Below are 17,719 nucleotides of genomic sequence, written 5' to 3'. Positions count from 1 at the left end.
CTCACAATTCCAAAAGGCTAAATCTAAACATTGGACATGGGAGTCTCCCAGTGGACGGTTCCACAATGAAACTGACCACATCATATTCAATCGATGGTTTTGCCTGACTGATGTCGCTATTGTCCCAAAATTACAAATGGGATCGGTCCACTGTCACCTTCATGCAAAATTGTACTTCACAGAGGAGGGAGAAAAAGCTGCAAAGTTTAAGAAGAGAACTACCAGAACAACCATCAACAGGGAGCTCTTTGGTACTATTGCAGAAACATGGGAAGATGCCATCACTGACAACATTGACAAGGAATATGATTGACTGGTTCAGCACCGCCATGATTGTGCGAGGAATGCCAAGAGAGAGATAGCCACAAAAAGATGCCTGTCTTCAAAAACTCTCGAGCTCATTTGTCAATGTGGCTTGGCGCAAGCCTCAGGCAACTGCAAGCAAATGTCCAAACTCGCAAAGCAGTGAAGGGAATCAATAAAGGAAGACCTCCAAGAGAGAAGAGCAGCAGTGCTGGCAGATGTGGCAGAAGCTGGGAAAAGCATTCGCAATGCCCGCCTGTCTTTCACCAACTACAAGACCAAGATGACTGCCCTCCAACGTCCTGATGGATCTCTCACATCTTCCAGAAGGGCAATGGAGAAGATTATCCAGGACTTCTGCTCGGATCTCTTTGATAGCCTTGTCCACCTGCCGACATACCAAATTCCGCAGGATGGATATGTCGTTCTCAATGTTGTCCCTTCCGAAGTTCAACATGCCAATTCATTGGTAAAGAAGTGAACAGCACCTGGCCCAGACAAGGTCAGTCCTGAACACCTGAAGAACCTGCCGTTCAGTACTCATCAATACACTGGCTCGGCTCTTCACACACTACCTGTGTGAATGCAAGTTTCCATCCCAGTGGAAAAACAGCAGGACTGTACTACTGTACAAGAAGGAAGACATCCACAACATTGGCAACTATCACCTAATCTGCCTGTTGTCTGTCGTCTACAAGCTGTTCGCTCAAGTTATCCTGAATAGGATTGGCAGAAAGCTAGATGAAGGACAACCATGCGAACAAGCCAGTTTTTGAAAAGGATTTAGCACAATCAACCATATCCACATGATAACCAAGCTCACTGAGGTTTCTCGGGAGTTTAACTCTTTCTCACATTCACGAATTTAAAGAAGGCCTTTGATTATGTAGAGACAGAAGCAGTCCTCAAGTCCCTAGCCAAACAGGGCGCTCAAAGTCAATACAGCAGGATCCTCCATGAGCTGTATTGTTGATTCACTACCAGGATCTCACAATTCTAGAGTAAGGTGATCATTGACGTCAAGAGAGAGGTTCGGCAGGGTGATACCATTTCACCGAAACTCTTCAGTGCCACCCTCGAGTACGACATGCAACAACTGGAATGGGAAGGAATGGGAGTGAAGATAGATGGTCTGCAACTACACCACCGCCACTCCTTTGATGACATCATTCTTTTTTTTTTATATACTATACTTTTTTGTTGTTTGTTTATTAGTGAAGCACCATGAGGTACAGTTGTAGATTTACAAATCTTTGTGCCTGAGTTTCGGTCATACAATGATCAAATACCCATCCCTCCACCAGTGCCCATTTCCCCCCCCCCCCCCACCCTGCCTCTGTGGCAGAGCATTCCCCTTTGTTCCTTCTCTCCTTTTGGGTGTTGTGGTCTGCATAAGAGGCATTGAGTGGCAATCATGTTCAGTCCATAGTCTACTTACAACATACATTTCCCCTCCTGGGAGGATCCTCCAAACACCTTTCATTTGGTGTTCCCTTCTCTATCTGAACTGCCCTTTCCCCTAGAATATCAGGCTGGCCTCTAAGTTATGGAGAAATCCTCCTGGTGTTGATCTCAGCTATTCTTAGGTATTGATCTCATATTTTGTTGCGTTATATCCCCCAGATGAATGCAATTTTTCTATGTCTATCCCTCCCTTTCTGACTCATTTCGCTTAGCATGATATTTTCCATATTGTACCACTTGTATGTAAATTTCATGACTTCATCTTTTCTAAGAGCTACATAGTACTCCATTGTGTAGATGTACCAGAGTTTCTTTAACCAGTCATCTGGTCTTGGACACTCAGGTTTCTTCCAGTTTCTGGCTATTGTAAAGAGTGCTGCAATGAACAAACAAGTGCAGATGTCACTTCGACTACACACTTTTGCCTCTCTGGGGTATATTCCCAGGAGTGGTATCGCTGGGTCAAATGGGAGCTCAATTTCTAATTTTTTGAGAAACGTCCATACTGTTTTCCAAAAGGGCTGAACTAGTCGACATTCCCACCAACAGTGAAGGAGTGTCCCTTTCTCACCACATCCGCGCCAGCATCGGTTGCTTTTGTTCTTTTGAATGTGGGCCAGTCTCTGAGGTGTGAGATGGTATCTCATTGTGGTTTTGATCTGCATCTCCCTGATGATTAATGATGTAGAGCATTTTCTCATGTGCTTTTTTGCCATTCGGATTTCTTCTTTGAGAAAGTTTCTGTTCATTTCATTGCCCCATTTTTTGATGGGGTTGGATGTTTTCTTCTTGTGGAGTTCCACCAGTATTTTGTATATCCTTGTTATCAACCCCTTGTCAGATGTGTATTCGGTGAATATCCTTTCCCATTCTATAGACTGTCTTTGTATTTTGGTCACTGTTTCTTTGGAGGTGCAAAAGCTTCTTAGTTTAAGATAGTCCCATTTATCTATCTCTGTTTTTACTTACTCGGCCAGTGGTGTGGCATCTTTGAAAGTATCATTAGCCTCAATGTCATGGAGGGTTTTGCCAACTTTGTCTTCAATGTACCTCATGGTGTCTGGTCTGATGTTGAGGTCTTTAATCCATTTTGATCTTATTTTTGTACATGGTGTTAGGCAGAGTTCTGAGCCCATTTTTTTGCATGTAGCCGTCCAGTGATGCCAGCACAATTTGTTAAAGAGGCTTTCCTTACTCCACTTCACATTACTTGCACCTTTATCAAAGATTAGATGATCATATGATTGAGGGGAGATGTCAGTGTATTCAACCCTGTTCCATTGCTCTGCAGTTATGCTTTTGTTCCAGTACAACGCTGTTTTAATCATTACTGCTTTGTAGTAGAGTTTGAAGTTAGGGAGGTTGATTCCTCCCATTTTCTTTTTCCCAAGAATTGCTTTAGCTATTCGTGGGGGATTATTGTTCCTTATAAATTTCAGGAGTGTTTGCTCCATTTCTTTGAAGAATGTCATGGGTATCCTTATAGGGATTGCATTGAATTTATACAATGCTTTCGGTAGTATTGCTATTTTGACAATGTTAAGTCTCCCAACCCATGAGCAGGGGATATCTTTCCATTTCCTCATGTCCTCTTTTATTTCCTGAAGTAGCGTTTTGTAGTTTTCTTTGTACAGGTCCTTTACTTCCTTAGTTAAGCTGATTCCTAGGTACTTGATTTTCTGGGGCACAATTGTGAACGGGATTGTTTTTTTCATGTTGCTTTCTTCTCTCTCACTGTTTGCGTATAGGAAAGCCATGGACTTTTGGGTATTGATTTTATAGCCTGCAACTTTACTATACGAGTCTATTGTTTCTAGGAGTTTTTTGGTGGAGGTTATTGGGTTCTCTAAGTATAGTAACATATCATCTGCGAATAGTGAGAGCTTGATTTCTTCCTTTCCTACCTGAATGCCCTTAATATCTTTTTCCTGCCTAATCGCTATTGCAAGTACTTCCAGTACAATAATGAACAGCAGTGGAGAGAGTGGGCATCCTTGTCTCGTCCCTGATCTTAGAGGGAAGGCTCTCAGTTTTTCCCCATTGAGGATGATGCTTGCTGTAGGCTTGTGGTAGATGGCTTTAACTATGTTGAGGAAAGTCCCCTCTATACCCATTTTGGCTAGGGTTTTCATCATAAAGGGGTGCTGGACCTTGTCAAATGCTTTCTCTGCATCTATTGATAAGATCATATGCTTTTTATCTTTTCTTTTGTTGATATGTTGGATTATGTTGATTGATTTCCGAATGTTGAACCATCCTTGCATCCCTGGGATGAATCCTACTTGGTCATGGTGTATGATCTTTTTGATGAGTAGTTGGATTCTATTTGCTAGTAGTTTGTTGAGGATCTTTGCATCTGTGTTCATCAGGGATATCGGCCTGTAATTCTCTTTCTTTGTGGTATCTCTGTCTGCTTTTGGTATCAGTGTGATATTCGCTTCGTAGAAACTATTCGGAAGTGTTTTTGGTATTTCAATTTCGTGGAAAAGCTTAAAGAGGATTGGGAGTAAGTCTTCTTTAAAGATTTGGAAGAATTCACTAGTGAATCCATCCGGGCCAGGGCTTTTGTTCTTGCGGAGACTTTTTATTACCATTTCAATTTCCTTAATGGTGATAGGTCTGTTCAGGTATTCCAGGTCTTCTTGGTTCAGCCTTGGGAGTCTGTAGGAGTCTAGGAATTTATCCATTTCCTCGAGGTTTTGATGTTCCGTGGCATAAAGCTTCTCAAAGTACTCCCTGAGGATCCTTTGAATTTCTGTAGTTTCTATTGTGATGACCCCTTTTCATTTCTGATTCGGTTTATTAGGGATTTCTCTCTCCCCTTCTTTGTGAGTTTTGCTATAGGCTTATCGATCTTGTTAATTTTCTCAAAGAACCAGCTCTTGGTTTCATTGATCTTTCGGATTGTTTTTTGGGTTTCCATCTCGTTAATCTCTGCTCTGAGTTTTATTATTTCCTTCCTCCTGTTCGGGTTGTGCTCCTTTTGTTGGTCCTTCTCCAAGCTCTTAAGCTGTGAGGTTAGTTTATTTATGTGGGCTCGCTCCTCCTTTCTGAGGAATGCCTGTAGAGCTATAAACTTTCCTCTTAAGACAGCTTTTGCTGTGTCCCATAAGTTTTGGTAACTCGTGTCCTCATTTTCATTCGTTTCTAGGAATCTTTTGATTTCCTCTTTGATTTCCATTCTAAGCCACTCGTTGTTCAATAGCGCACTGTTTAATTTCCAGGTGTTTGATTTAGTTTTCTGTTTTTGTGTGTGATTTACTTCTAATTTAAGCGCATTGTGGTCTGAGAAGATTGTTGATACAATCTCTATCTTCTTAATTTTATGGAGATATGTTTTGTTGCTCAGCATGTGCTCTATCTTAGAGAATGTTCCATGTACGCTTGAGAAGAATGTGTATTCAGCCTTTTGAGGATGAAGTGTCCTGTATATATCTACTACGTCCCTTTCTTCCATTGTTTCCCTCAGATTAAGTATGTCCTTGCTAAGTTTGAGTCTGGTTGATCTATCCAGAGGTGACAAAGCGGTGTTGAAGTCTCCCACTAGTATTGTGTTGCTATTGATGTCTTTTTCCAAATCTATGAGTAGTTGTTTTAAGTACTTTGCTGGTCTCTCATTAGGTGCATATACATTTATTATTGTAAGTTCTTCCTGTTGTACAGATCCTTTGATCACTAAGAAATGGCCTTCACTGTCTCTTATGACCTTCCTCACTCTGAAATCGATGTGGTCTGATATTAAGGTGGCTACCCCAGCATTTTTATGGGAGCTGTTTGCCTGTAGGATTGTTTTCCAGCCTTTGACTCTGAGTCTGTGTTTGCTTTGACTATTAAGTTGTGTTTCTTGCAGGCAGCAGAATGTTGGGTTCAATTTTCTAATCCATCCAGCCACTCTGTGTCTTTTAATTGGTGCGTTTAGCCCATTGACATTGAGAGAGATTACTGTTATGGGATTTTGTCCCATTGTTCTGTTGAAATTAGGTGTATTTGAGGGGCCTGTCCTGTCTTAAAGTAGCCCATTTATTTGTACTTGTAACCATGGTCTTGAGTCTATGAAGTTCCTGAGCTGCTGTTTGTCTGTGAAACTGTGTGTTGTTCGTTCTATTATGAATGAGAGTCTCGCTGGGTAAAGTATTTTTGGAGAGGCATTTATTTCATTGAGTTTTCTCACTATGTCCCACCACTGTTTTCGGGCCCTGAGGGTTTCATCAGAAAAATCAGCTGTGAATTTTAAGGATGCTCCTTTGTAAGAGATTTCTTTTTTCCATCTTGCTGCTTTCAGAATTTTGTCTCTGTCTAAAGTTTTGGTCATTTTGATCAGGATGTGTCTTGGGGTATTTTTGTTCGGATTTCTTCTAGCTGGTACCCTTCAGACCTCCTGAATGTGGTCACAAGTTTTCTTCAGCTCTGGAAATGTTGTAGCAATGATGTCTTTGACAGTTTCTTCTTCATCAGGGTTTTCTTCCTGTCCCTCTGGGACTCCAATAATTCTTATGTTACCCCTCTTGGCTTCATCACGATCTTCTCTTGCCATCTTTTTCCGAACTGTGAGTCTCTTTTCCATTTTCTGCTCTTTTCTGGCGAGTCTCTGAACTTCATCTTCAAGCTCACTGATTCTGTTCTCAGCAGCTGTTACTCTGCTTCTGAGGCCTTCCACTGAGGTTTTCAATTCGCCTACCAGGGTTTTCAGGTCCGACATTTCCGATTGCATTTTTCTCATTTCTGCCTTCAAATCCTCTTGTCTTTTATTGGCATTGCTTTACATTGTTTCTTTTAGTTCCCTAAGCATCCTAACTAGCTCCCTTCTGAATTCCTTGTTAGAGAGGTTGTCTAACACTACAATACTGTTGGTGTCTTCTGGGCTTGCCTCTTCAATAAGAAAGTTTGGTGGGTTTTTGCGTTGCTTTACCATTGTAACCAGTGTGCTTTAGTCCTTCACCTTCACTGTTACTATTCTGGTTGAGTGAGGAGAGAGTTCCCGGATCCCTTCAGCTTTGTTGCTGCGGGATCTGATGTTGCCTCAGTTCCCTTCCTGTGCAGGTAAAGGGAGAAAACCGGCAATTCTAGGGGATCAAGCTAGCTGCGCATTCCCTGGGGGAGTCTCAAGCCGTGGGGCAGGCTGTACCTGGTTGAATGAGGAGAGACTGCCAGGAGCCGTTCAGTTTTGTTGCCAAACAATGGGCCTTGGTTCCGTCCAGCACAGATTATACTATTCTCTCTTATAGTGGAAAGGGATTATGGATAAGATTTTGTCCATGGTAGGCACCCTTCTACGTTTCTGAGTTTGACGTTCTTCTCAGTCAGGCGTTATTTTTGGTTTTATAACAGACATTGAGTGAAACTTGAGGGGAGGAGCCGAGGGACTGGTGGTCGGTCCCTCGGAGATGGATGGGCGCTTTCCCCACTGGGTTTCAGGCGGGAATCTGAGGCGAGGATGGGGGGACAGGAGCACTTCCCGGCTGGACGCCCCCGACCCACCTGGAGGGGAGGAGCCGAGGGACTGGTGGTCGGTCTCTAGAGATGGACGGGCGCTTTCCCCACTGGGCTTCAGGCGGGAATCTGAGGCGCGGCTGGGGGGGCAGGAGCACTTCCTGGCTGGACGCCCCCGACCCACCTGGAGGGGAGGAGCCGAGGGACTGGTGGTCGGTCCCTCGGAGATGGACGGGCACTTTCTCCACTGGGCTTCAGACATGAATCTGACATCATTCTTATAACACCAGACATCAGCCAAATGGCACAAATGCTGGCCAACTTCAACCGTGAGTGTGGAAAGGTCGGACTATAGCTGAATCTAATGAAGACAATGTTTATGAGAAATGGTCTCCTTCCTGACGTTCCATTCACTCTCAATGTCTACCTGCCCACATACCAAATTCCGGACGAACATCTCCAAATGCAACAGTTATGTGTACCTAAGTCGAGAAGTCAACATGTCGAACAACCTGGCACCTGAGTTGTGCAGGAGGAAGAGAGTGGCTTGGAACGCCTTCAAGAATGTCGAAGAAATAGCTAAATGGACAAAGAACCTCCAGCTCCAGGCACATCTCTTCGATTCCACTGTTCTTCCTGCATTAACATATGCCTCAGAGACCTGGGCCCTACAAAAGCAGGATGAGAACTCTATTTGGGTCTCTCAAAGAGGAATTTAAAGAGTTATGCTTGCAGTATCATGCTTCACTCAAATGAGAGATAGAATTGGAGTTCTGACCTTCGTGGACAGTCAAGAATCAGGGATGCTGTCTCGTTTGCCAAGGCATCGAAAATGGGCTGGACACGTAATGAGATTTGGCGGCAACCACTGAACTAGAGCCATTACCGACTTGATTCCAAGGGACGTCAAAAGATCGTGTGGCCACCCACCTCTGAGATGGTCAGACTTCTTCATCAAGACCGTGAATGATCAGTTTGAGGCAATTAGCAGATACCGTTGGGCTACTTAGCACATGACAGGGATGAATGGAGACATTGCTGGTGCTCACTCGAGCAGATCAATGAGTAACGGGATATCAAGTGATCAAGTGAACTCTTCTATTATCAGTAGGTTTTGTTTCATATTTGTGAACAGAAATGTTCTCAGACTCAAAATTTATTATCATGAAAGGCAACGAAAAAATCTAATTAAAACATGAAGAAATTGATCCTAAAATAAAGTCCTCTATAACTCAGAGAACAAAAAAAAATCCCTAAATGCTTCTTCCAGTCTGACAATTCAGCTATCTTTCTTAAAGGTGGTAAAGCATATCTGCAGCATAATAACTACATCTAACTACATCCATTAAAGTGGCCTGGAGTAATAGTACAACAGGAAAGGTGTTTATCTTGCATGTAGCTGACCTGGGTTTGATCCCTGGCACAGTTTGTGACCCAAAAAAACAATAAAAAAATTAAAGACAGTGAAAGTCACCACTGAAGATGGGAGTACATCAGAAGAAAGGCAAACAGAATAATAAAACTTATAAAAGAAATAAGGGACTCAGCCCCGGCAGTCGACCTCCACGACCCAACCACCACCATGCTCCAGGTCATTTTCCACATGCTTGGGCCGAGCTTCACAGTCGAGTGAACATACTCCTAGACATTTTCCATAATTACCACACTATATTTGATTGGGTTCAGACAGTAGGTAACAAATCATAGAGAAATATATATATATATATATATATATATATATATATATATATATATGCCTCTCGGCGAGCTCGGCAAACTACTGAGAGAATCCCGCTCACACAGCAGAGCCTGGCAATCTAGCCATGGAGTATTCGATATGCCAAAAACAGTAACAATAATGTGTCTCATTCCCCTGACCCTGAAAGAGCCTCCAGTACGTTGGGAAAGACGAGTAAGCAGAGGCTGCTAAAATCTCAGGCCTAGGATGAATGGAGGTGTTACTGGTGCCCACTTGAGTAAATCAATGAACAACTGGATGACTGAAACAGTGATACAATGATTAAATAAAATGAATGGACAAGCAACTCAACTATCAATAACTTTGTAAATCATGTTTTTTAACGTAAAAATCATAAAATTAAAAAATATACAAACTGATGCACTTTGACACAAACTGTGGTTATCAGAGGGAAAGAGATTGTAAGAATTGGGAGAAAATATGGATTGAGAAAAAATACCCTGGACGTTTAAGAAAAAGTGCTGGTGTTATTTTTTGTAAATTTTCTTTAAATGTACTTAACTGCAAAGGTAATCAGCAAGTATCAATAAAAATTTGTCCTTGGTTCTTTCATAAAAAAATAACAAATGTTGAAGTGTAAATGCTTAAAAATTGGAACAATAAAACATTTTTGCAAAGCTCCACTCTCAGCATTCAGAAAATTCCATTAACATGATATGGAATGAGAGAATAGGTGTTGTGTACCCATGAGAACCAGTAAAATCTATCGTATTCAGATCATATTGCATGAGGATTTCGAATTTACACAAACCAAGACTTAATTTAGTGAATCTCAGTCAACTCAATTCCATTCCTAGGGTCTAAAAGGAACTTCACATTATCAGATTTTTTCATATAAAAAATAAAAATTTAAATTCTTCTATTTTGGAGAGCCCGGCAAGCTACCGAGAGTATTCGATATGCCAGACACAGTAACAAAAAAGTCTCCAATGGAGACGTTACTGGGCCCGCTCGAGCAAATCGATGATCAACGGGTAGGCCTTTACCTTTACCTTTACCTATTTAAATATAAAACCCATGACTATGGTCACGTAATATATTACTTTCACATTTAATATTTGTGAAATAACATGTCATGAGTGTGCCTAGATTTACATATTAATGGACTTTAAAATGCAAGATAATCCCCAAAGTTCAATAATGTCATAACTTTAGAAGTTATTCTACACACAAATGGATTCTCCTTGGAAAATAGTCAAATATCCACCCATAGTTACAAAAATACATCCAAAACCAGCAGCCCCCCAAAGGGAAATAGCAGCTCTGACAAGCACTGTAGCACTGAAGCACTATCTACGGTTGTTCATCAATTTGCTCGAGCGGGCACCAGTAACGTCTCCATTGTGAGACTTATTGTTACTGTGTTTGACATATCAAATTCGCCATGGGTAGCTTTCCAGGCATTGGCGTGTGGGCGGTATACTCTCAGTAGCTTGCCGAACTCTCTGAGAGGGATGGAGGAATTGAACCCCGGTCGGCTGAGTGCAAGGCAAATATCCTACTCTCTCCAGCCCAGCTATGACAAGAGAGAGGAAAATTATGACATGAAACTGTTTAAAATATATGTGTGTATAATTCCACAAGACAGCTAAAAATGTGTCTTCTCAAAACTAACAAGGATTAAGCTAATGCATTTCATTATTTTAAAGATATCACAACCATCATTCACCTTATAAATAAAATTATTTTCTGAACTTTTAAAATAATTGTGCTAAGCTTCCATCATAATGTTATGTAAACCACAGGTAAAGAAAATTTAGCTTCTTTTGGTGTGATTATAAATGTTAATGGATTCAATTGTTTATTTTATAGATGCCAACCTTGGCTCAGTCAGAGATCAAATGCCTATTTGTAGGATAACATTGGTTCATCCTTTCTCCCTTGGCCAAGGAGTTTAAGTTTTTTGAGTTACGACTATCACAGTGCTCCCGAGGCACTCCTATTCCTCTATGTTAATCTTTAACTTCTTCTCTGTGCTCTGCTTCCCTATCTGTTAATCACCTATATCCCCAAATTAAACCCTGTGACTTGTAAGGTCAGATCCTGCTAAGGACTCTGGATTTTGTATTTGTAAGTGAAATATTGCTTTTCTCTTTCCCTTATGTCCTTTGCATAGTTTACTTTACAGCAATGTCCTTTCTGTGTTGACACAGGAAGACAGTTAATTCTGTGCTTTTGTAACTTGGAAGATAATTGAGTCCAAATAACATTTACTCCCAGACATCTGTAATATTTAACTCAACTTAAGCCTTGGTTGCCTTTCGTTCCTAGCACCCCAAAGCAGGGTCCTGATGAAGGGACTGGATGGACCCAGGGCAAGCTATAAGCAACCCTGGTTTCAAAACAGGACAGGGTATATAAGTGCCATAAAACTTATAATTTAAAAGCATGGTACTGAACGAATTCTGTCATGACACAAAAAGAAGTGACTGGACAAGGACCCTGCAGTTAAAACCCTCAGGACAGACTAATCTGGCCTGAAGACTGTAGTCTGGGATCTATAGCGAGATGTACCCAGGAGATCCATCTTTTAAGCTTAATACATTTTTTACTGTGTCTATACAAAATGAATAATATCGTTAAGACATAAATTTAAGATAACCATTTAAATGTTTAAATGTATATGGACTAAGGAAAGGAGAAACACAGCCTTGAGCTGATCTCCTAGCAGGAGGAGATCTTTGTTTTAGAAGAGCTTCCAGAAGGAAAGCTTTACATATGTTGATTGTGCTATCTCACCTAGGTGTGATTGGTATCCCCAACCTTTGGAGGCCGGGCTCTTGACTAAGGCACTGAGACCAAGTGCCAGGAGACTAACAGGGGAAAGAAGGAGAGAGGAAAGAAGGGCAGCTTGAGACTGGAATGGAGCACTCAGTTAGATTGGAATAGGTGCATGGGGAGAACGGAATAAATGGCGGGACAGAGATTGAAATAAATGGCAACTGATCACCAACCAGCTTGGCGGCCCCGTTCCCTCCTTCATGTGTTTGTTGGCCGCTCTCAGAGGTAGGGGTGGGGAAGTGGCTCATCGCCACCTAACGTACGTGATGAGAGTGCCCACACTCACTTTTGAACACACACCTATTAGGGAGCACATTTTTACCTGCTGTGACACTCCTCAGTGGATGTACAAGATGGAAGAGACTCAGCTGAAGTTTTCCATCATTTAGAGAAAGACTGAGGTCTCCGGACCCATGATGAAACCCGCTAGTAAATACATGTCCTGCTCGGTTCCATGTCCGAAACTGTAAAGCAAGAGATGCTTCATCCTTTCCTGGGGTGCCTGGAACAGCCAAGTAACTCCTGGGGCTCAAAAATGTTATGGGCACAGGCAAGAGAAAGTCACATTTCCCTGTGGATACAGTAAAAGACACCGTTAGGAACAGGAGTGACAGTTTCATTTCAGTAGCAGCAGTTTTCCAAGATTCATCTTTTTTGCAAACATCTCAGTAAACACGTATTTTAAATATTAGTTCTCTCCAAGTAGACAAACAGAATCATTCACAATCCTTCATACCATTCTACTCTGGATTGGTCAATGTTTGTTTGTTGTTGTTATTTTAGGGCAACACCCAGCATGCTCAGGGCTTACTCCTGGCTCTGCTCCGGGAATTATTCCATGTGGGGTTTGGGGGACTACATGAGGTGCTGGAGATTGAACCTGGTTTGGTCAGTTATCCAGTAAGGCAACCAGCTTACCTGTCTGTGGTACTTTCCCTCTGGCACCTAGTTTGGTCAACGTTTTAGGAAATTTCCAACTTCATTTCTCAGTGTTAGCAAAGGGATCAATAGCAACTTTCTCCCTAAGTTTTTGGGCTGAGTAAAAGATACAATAGAGGAGAGCTTTTCTCCCTTGAGATGTTACATGTTTTCATCAGTGAAACAGGATCATGAGTTCCAGGAATTATTCTTCTATTCTTTTTTTTTTTTACTCTGCACTTTCCTTCTTTTTTTTTTAAATTTTTATTAGTGAAACACCATGAGGTACAGTTGTAGACTTACAAATTTTTGTGCTTGGATTTCATGGTGGTGGAAAACAGGCACTGGTGGAGGGATGGGTATTTGATCATTGTATAATTGAAATCCAGGAACTATTCTTGTCACTCAGATGATAGCAACTCTTAGTGGGAGGAATATTTATGCACATCTGAGGGAAAATGTGCAGCCAGCCAAGATGAACCAGAAGCAGACTTACCTCTTCAAAAGTTCTCACAGGCTTTCACCCAGAGGTGCTACTGGCCAAAAGTTTAACCCATCAGTTGGGAATGCTCTTAATTTTTCACAATTCTATTTAAAAAACAACACTTTATAGTCTAGATTATTTTCATTGTTCGACGAACAAATCTCATTAATCATAATGTCTGAAGAGAAAAATCTGAATGCAATTCCAATTAAGTTTGCTATAAGAACTTTTACCTGCTATTGGATATGTTTTCATAAATTTCACAGGGAAGCATATATGTCCCCAAATTTCCCCTCATCCTCAACAAATATTATGTTAAGAAAAACAAGACTCTAGACACCAGAGCATATTTTGAAATCACTATAATCAGGTCAATGTAGTATTGGTATTGACATAGATATTTCAATGGAACAAAAATAGTCAACAAAAGCATCGGAGATGTTCACATATGCTCAGGATGGAGTGAAAGTTATGATGATTCAACTATGTGGAGGAAAAGATTTGGTTCACTGCTCTAGCAAATAAATAAATGGAAATTTATCAGATAAAAATTAAAATCAATGCTTACATCACATAAAATGATACAGATTTAGATTTTTAAAACAATAAAACCATTAGAAGATGTTACAAGAATATTCATGAGGCCAAATACATTGTCTAAAGTTTTAGTCACATTCTGAAATAAGCTACAAGAAAGCACATAGATAAACTGATGACTAACAAAAATATCTATGCACCCAACATACCATAAAATCTTTAAAACAAAATTAATACAAAAAATGTTTTAACTAAAAATGATAAAATGTTGTTTACTAACATAAAACTATAAATTAATATGAAAGTTCTTATAAAAGTAAAACAGAAAGGTATTCAAAATAATAAGACATAATAATCAATGTTCACATTGATAAGAAAATAAAATACAAATCTATGGAAAGCCAGAGACTGGCACACATCAAAAAGACCAAGACCAATGCCAAAGTGGATGCAGGGAGAAAGGGACTCTCATTCACTGTTGGTGGGAATGCGAACTGTCCGAACCTTTATGGAAAACAATATGGGTATTCCTCAAAAAACTAGAATAGAGCTTCCATATGATGCCAGCAATACCACTTCTGGGAATATATCCCAAGGGCCCAAAAGCACACAGTAGAAATGCCAACTGCACTTCTATGTTCACAGCTCTACTCAGAATAGCAAGAAACTGGAAACAACCCAAGTGCCCAAGAAGAGACGACAGGATAAAGAAACAATGGCACACCTACACAATGAAATACTATGCAGCTATAAGGGAAAACAAAGTCATAAACTTCGCTTATCTATAGATGAACATGAACAGTATCATGCTGAGTGAAGTGAGTCAGAAGGAGAGAGACAGACATCAAATTATTGCACTCAGACTCAGCAATTAGAAGACAGTAGCTCGCCCAAGATTTCTCAGGACCCCATACCGGGCAGATTTGACTCAGGCATCTCAGATGGAGAAGGTGCCTTCTCTCTGCTTACTCCAAATGAAACCCTGGTGGGCACAAAATTCTTAAATAAAAACCCCCATATATGGGACCAGGGACTGAAAACTCCAGGCCACATGGTGACAAGGGACGGTCAGTCCCTCCTCGTCTCTCCTCCTGTATTCCTTGGCTGTCATGCCTATAAACTGTCTCCAGGACCCAGTTAAGTATACCAACTGCCTTCACCCAGAGACTCACAAATGAATCTCAGAATGGATTTAGTCCCTATATAGATGTCTCCAGATCCCAATTATTTACAGTTTTAGAATTCCAGGAGAATGCATCTGCAAAAGCAGCTGTGTGACCTCTCATTATATTCACAATGAGCAATAGAAAATAAATTACCTAGCATCTTCCTGTGGCAGGCAGGCTTGAGTAGTGGTGGGAAAATTTGAAATAATGATGGTGGGAAGGTGTAATGGTGGTGGGATTGGTGTTGAAATATTGAATGTAATCAATTAATGTGAACAACCTGATGAATATAAAATTTAAAAACTTAAGAAAAGTAAATGATTGCACTCATGTTTGGAATATTAAAAAATATAGTGAAAGACTAATACCCAAGGAGAGTAGAAACAAGGGCCAGGAAGACTGGACCATAGTTGCAAGCCTGCCTCAATTGCTGGGAGAGAAGGCATATGGGATAAAGGGATCACCATGACAATGATCACTCTGGATGAGGACTGCTGGCTGAAAATGGGAAAAGGAACAAACATGATAACCTCTCAGTTCCTGTATAGCAAACCAATGCCCAAAAGGAGAGAGAGAGCAAAAGAGAGAGAGAGAGAGAGAGAGAGAGAGAGAAAGAGAAAGAGAGAAAGAGAAACAGACAGAAAAACATAGAGAGAGAGAGACAGAGACTGGCAGAGACAGAAAGACAGAGACAGATAGACCAAAGACACAGAGACAGGAACAAAGTTCCTGCCATAGAGGCAGGCTGGTTGAGCAGGGGAGGTTAAGAGATAGGAGGGAACCTGGGGACATTGGTGGTGGGAAATGTACACTTGTGGAGGACAGAAAGATGGGTGTTGACACATAGTATGACTGAAACCCAATGAGGAACAACTTTGTAACTAACTGTTCTTCAAATAAAAAAAATTAAAATTGAAATAAAAAAACAAATATTTGGAGTTTTTTTAATTTACCTGTAGTCACATAAGCAGGAAATAACAGTAAGAAATTAGTTAAGTTGACTTAGCTGGCAAGGAACTAAGAGATGGAAAATAAAAAAAGAGTTAGCTTATAGGAGAAGAGAGGTATCTCTCATATTTTAGTGAAAGTATCATGTTATGATTTTGGGAAAGCACCAAAACCGTTTAATAATTTCTGAAACTATATAAAACATTTGACTAAAATGTTATATTCAGGAATTATATCAGTGAAAATTCTAAGCAAAAATATATGTACCTGTGCAAATGCTTCTCTTTTATTTGGCAAGTGGGAGTTGCAATCACACCCAGCAGTGCTCATGGCAGGGCTTGGGGGGACCATATGCAGTGTTGAGGATCAAATCAGGGTCAGTCATCTGCAAGACAAATGCCCTACCTGCTGTACTAGCACTCTGGCCCCACAAATGTCTGCTTTTAGTAATCAAAAAGCAAGAATAAAGCAAATGCCCTCACTAGGAAATGACCAAAAACATAATACTATACTTTCATAATGGAAAGTTTTAAAGCTACTCTGACATAGAATTAAATCACTGAAGTGAGATGTTGCTGTCAGAAAATCAAAATGAAAAATAAGCTTTAACAATTTCATTCTTGCTAACAGTATAAAATGTGGAGGCATGTGTATGCATTAATATGTGTGATTATCAGTCTAGTGATTTACATAAAATTCTATTTTTATATATATGGAAAGACAAATACTTGATTAGTATCAATGTGGCTTGGTTGAAAAGCAAAACTTGTGGGTAGAAAAATCAGAAGTAAAAGTAAACCAACAAAGAAATAGCAATAGCAGCCAACTTTCAAGGACTCGCTCATCTCCCCCAACCCAGGTACAGGCGTGGTGGGAATGACATCCAACCTCAAGATATTCTCCCCTCCACATCACATATGAACCATAAATTACCCTCTTATGTTAAACTTTCACTAGGGCAGCCCAAACACCAAAAACACATTAGGCCAATAATTTATTAGTTCCACCTCAATTAATATTACACCAAAAACACAACAGTAACAGTAAGCTTGAAAGTCTAAACTGCACAGGTCACAATGGTAAAGCAACGCAGAAGCCCACCAAGCATAGTTAGTGAAGAGACTAGTCCAGAAAATCAAATCAGTAATAATGCACTAGACAACCTCTCTGATGAGGAACTTAGAAGGGAGCTACTGAAGATGATTAGGGAGCTAAATTAAACACACCGCCAAAACAATACAAGAGCATCTGAGAGCAGAAATGTGGAAAATACAAACAAAATTACAAACAGAAATGACAGATCTGAAAAACCTGGTAGGTGAATTGAAAAACTCATTGGAAGGCCTCAACAGCAGAGTAACAGGTTCTAAGGAACAGAATCAGTGAGCTTCAAGGTGATGCAGAGAATCTCCAGACAACAGCAGAAAATGGAAAAGAGTCTCATAATGAACCAACAACTGTGAAGAGAAAATCGGAATGAAGCCAAGAGGAATAACATATGAATCATTAGAGTCCCAGGGACAGGAAGAAAACCCTGATGAAAAAGAAACTGTCAAAGACATCATTGCTAATATGTTCCCAGAGCTGAAGAGCACATGCAACCAGATTCAGGAGTCCCAAAGGGTACCAGCTAGGTGAAATCCAAATAAAAATATTCCAAGACACATCCTGATCAGAATGACAAACACCTTAAACAGACATAAAATTATGAATGCAGCAAGATCAAAGCAAGAAATTGCTTATAAAAGTGCATCCTTAAGATGTACAGCTGACTTAAGACACTGATGGGATATAGTGAAAAAACTCAATTAAATAAATTCCTCACCAAAAATACTTTACCCAGCTAGACTCATTCATAGTGGAAGGAACAACACACAGTTTCACAGACAAACCACAACTCAGGAACTTCATAAACTCTAAACCATGGTT

At 40.5% G+C, this 17,719-nt stretch overlaps 1 pseudogene; it reads right to left on the bottom strand.

Moving 5' to 3' along the window:
- LOC130034978 (contactin-associated protein-like 3) overlaps positions 1 to 17,719 on the bottom strand; it is a 156,003-nt pseudogene that overhangs the window by 117,265 nt on the left and 21,019 nt on the right.

The sequence above is a fragment of the Sorex fumeus genome, unplaced genomic scaffold (genome assembly GCF_029834395.1).
Source record: "Sorex fumeus unplaced genomic scaffold, SorFum_2.1 ptg000063l, whole genome shotgun sequence".
Classification (NCBI taxonomy): domain Eukaryota; kingdom Metazoa; phylum Chordata; class Mammalia; order Eulipotyphla; family Soricidae; genus Sorex; species Sorex fumeus.
This window is presented reverse-complemented; position numbering and strand designations above follow the sequence as displayed.